The sequence below is a fragment of the Sciurus carolinensis genome, chromosome 12, assembly GCF_902686445.1.
Source record: "Sciurus carolinensis chromosome 12, mSciCar1.2, whole genome shotgun sequence".
In the NCBI taxonomy this organism is placed as follows: domain Eukaryota; kingdom Metazoa; phylum Chordata; class Mammalia; order Rodentia; family Sciuridae; genus Sciurus; species Sciurus carolinensis.
The window spans coordinates 13,954,103-13,957,320 of record NC_062224.1 but is presented as its reverse complement, the minus strand read 5'-3'; the positions used below and the strand labels follow the sequence as shown (position 1 = coordinate 13,957,320).

Below are 3,218 nucleotides of genomic sequence, written 5' to 3'. Positions count from 1 at the left end.
AACTGAAAGAATTCATGACCACCAAGCCAACACTACAAAGAATACTTAAAGATATACTGCACATAGAACTCTAAAACAAACCCCAAACCTCCCAAATAGGTGAAGATTACTAGAAGAACAACCAGCTACATGAAAATCAAGGCAGAACTAAATATAGCAAACAAACCAGAGTGACACAAGACAAACATCTATCCTTAATAAACATCTATCCTTAATAACACTGAATGTAAATGGTCTCAACTCCCCAATCAAAAGACATAGGTGGGAAGAATGGGTTTTAAAAGTTTCCAACTGTATGCTGTTTGCAAGAGATTCATCTCATAGGCAAATACACCCATTGGCCGAAAGAAAAGGATGGGAAAAATATTAAATGCAAATTAAGTCTGAAAACAAGCCAGAGTAGCTATTCTCATATTTGACAAAGCAGATTACAAAGCAAAAGTTAATCAGAAGAGACAGAATAGACCACTACATACTGGTAAAGGGAACAATCCAACAAGAAGATATGACAAGAGTAAGTATATATGTCCCAAATATTAGTACATCTAATTAACTTAATAATACTCTAAATCAAATGGAGCTAATAGGTACCTACAGAATATTTCACCCTAAACACTTGAATTTACTTTCTTCTCATCAGTTCATGGAACTTTTCCAAAATAGACCATATTCTAGGTTGCAATGTAGGTCTTAGCAAATATTAAAAACTTGATAGAATTCCATGCATTCTATCATTGATCATAATGGAATAAAACAGGAAATCAAGAATAAGAAAAATAATAGAAACCAAATTAATAATAGAAAACACAAGAAGATTGAACAATGCTCTTTTTTTTTTAAAAAGGGAAACTCCTTACAAGCACTGTTAAAACACTACACAAAACACATTCAAGTGGTAAGCAATTATAATTCAAGTCCTTTATGGCAATCCAAATTTACTGAACTACTAATGCAAAAGTTATACAAAATTACACCAGTTTAATTAAGGCTTTTAGTTTACATTTGACCACCTCAAAATAGTTGTAACATCAGGTTGGTCAATTTAGATACTGTGGCTCCCTGTTGGATAGGCACATGATATTTACACCCAAATGTTAATGCATACAAAGCAATAAGACATTGATAAATAAAACAGCAATAGTTACTGACATCATGACTTTTTGCAGGCCTTCCAAGACACGAGTTTTTCTGTTAATTTACAGCATTAGGTCATAAAAGATTTCATTAGCATTTATTTTTTATTTTGCAGAATCTAAGATTGCACAGTTGTTCCACTGTCTTGCTAGATTTGGGCCTTTTCCTTTACTGCAACTCTTTCATCTTCAAAGTCACACTTACTACTAACCAGAATCATGGGAACATCATCAGTATCTTTAACTTAAAGAATCTGTTCTCTCAGATCTTGTAAATCATTAAAGTTGGACTATGCTGTGATGGAATAAACTCAAGTGAAGCCTTGTCTATTTTTCATGTACAAATTCCTTATTGCTGTAAATATTTGATTGCTGCAGCATCCAAGATTTCAAGCATACATTGTTGTGAACCTACTTCAACTTGCTTTCTTTAAGAATCCTTTATCATAAGATATTTTTCAGCAAAATTCCTTGAACAAACTGTACAGTCACAGCAAACTTTCCAATCCCTTCTGAATCAAAAACAACTAGCTTATATTCATGCATGTTTCAAATTTGTCAGGACAGTATCTTTCACATTCTCACAGCACCATCCTGTACGCCTCCCAGATTGCTGCTGGGCACCATGGTGGTCACCCCTGCTGCTCCAACTGGTTTCTGAACAATAATTTTTTACATGAAGAATGAATCATAGAAGAAATAAGAAAATAAGTCCAGAAGTTCTTAGAAACAAATGAAAACAGACGTTCAATATGTTACAATCTTTGGGATAGTATGAATGCAGTTCTAAGAGGAAAATGTATAGTATTAAATGCCTACATTAAAAAAATAGAAAGTCTCCAAATAAATAATCTAATGCTCTACCTTAATGCCTTAGAAGAGGAAGAAAAAACTAATTCCCAAATCAGTAGAAGGCAGGAAATAATTAACAGTGGAAGACAGCTGAAATTAATGAAATTGAGAATAAAAAGCAACACACAGGATCAATGCAACAGAGTAGGTTCTTCAAAATGATAAAGATTGATAAACCTTTAGCCAAACTAACCAATAAAGAGAGAACAGACTCAAGTGAACAAGATCAGAGATGAAAAGGAGATATTACTACAGACACTTCTGAAATCCAGAGGATCATTAGAAACTATTTTGAAAATGTATAATCAACTGGGAAACCTAGAAGACATTGACAAATTTCTAGATACATATGACTGCCCAAATGGAACCTGAAAGATATACAAAAAAATAGACCAATACCAAGTAATGAAATTGAAATAGCAGTTAAAATTCTTCCAACAAAAAGAGCCCAGGACAAGATAGATTCACAGCGCAGTTCTACCAGGCCTTTAAAGAAGAACTAACACTAGTCTTTCTCAAAATATTCCATGGAATTGAAATGGGGGAGCACTCTCAAACACATCTTTAAAGCCACTATTACCCTGATACCAAAACCATACAGAGACACATCAAGAAAAGAAAATTACAGACCAATATCCCTGATTTACATAGATGAAAAATTTTTAATAAAATATTAGCAAATCACATTCAAAACCACATCAATGTCAGGATAAAATCCAACTACTATTTATAACCATAAATCTCTAATGAAAATCTGTCAAGAAGATAGGGATGCAAGCTTGGTTTAACATATACAAAACAATAAATGTAATTCCCCACATAAATAGAATTAAGGGCAAGAATCATATGAGCATCTCATTAGATGTAGAAAAGACCTTTGATTGAATCCAGCCCCCTTCATGTTAAAATACAGGAAAAACTATTGCTAGGAGGAATTTCCCTCAATTCAGAGGTTATATTTGACAAACACAAAGCCCACATCATATTGAATTGAGAAAAACTGAAAACCTTTCCTCCAAAATCAGGAATGAGACAGGATGTCCATTCTTACAATAATTGTTCAATATAATTCTCGAAATTCTAGCCAGAACAATGAGGCAAGAGAAGGAAACTAAAGGGGTACAAATAGGGAGTGAAGAAGTCAAATGATCTGTTGATGACATGATCCTATATCTAGAAGACCCAAAAACTCCACCATAAGATTTCTGGAGCTGATAAATGAATGCAGAAAAG

The 3,218-nt window shown here is 33.4% G+C and overlaps 1 pseudogene; it reads right to left on the bottom strand.

The window, feature by feature from the left end:
- Positions 1 to 1,141: 1,141 nt before the first annotated feature.
- Positions 1,142 to 1,679, bottom strand: LOC124961115 (ras-related protein Rap-1b-like; annotated as a pseudogene).
- Positions 1,680 to 3,218: the final 1,539 nt, after the last annotated feature.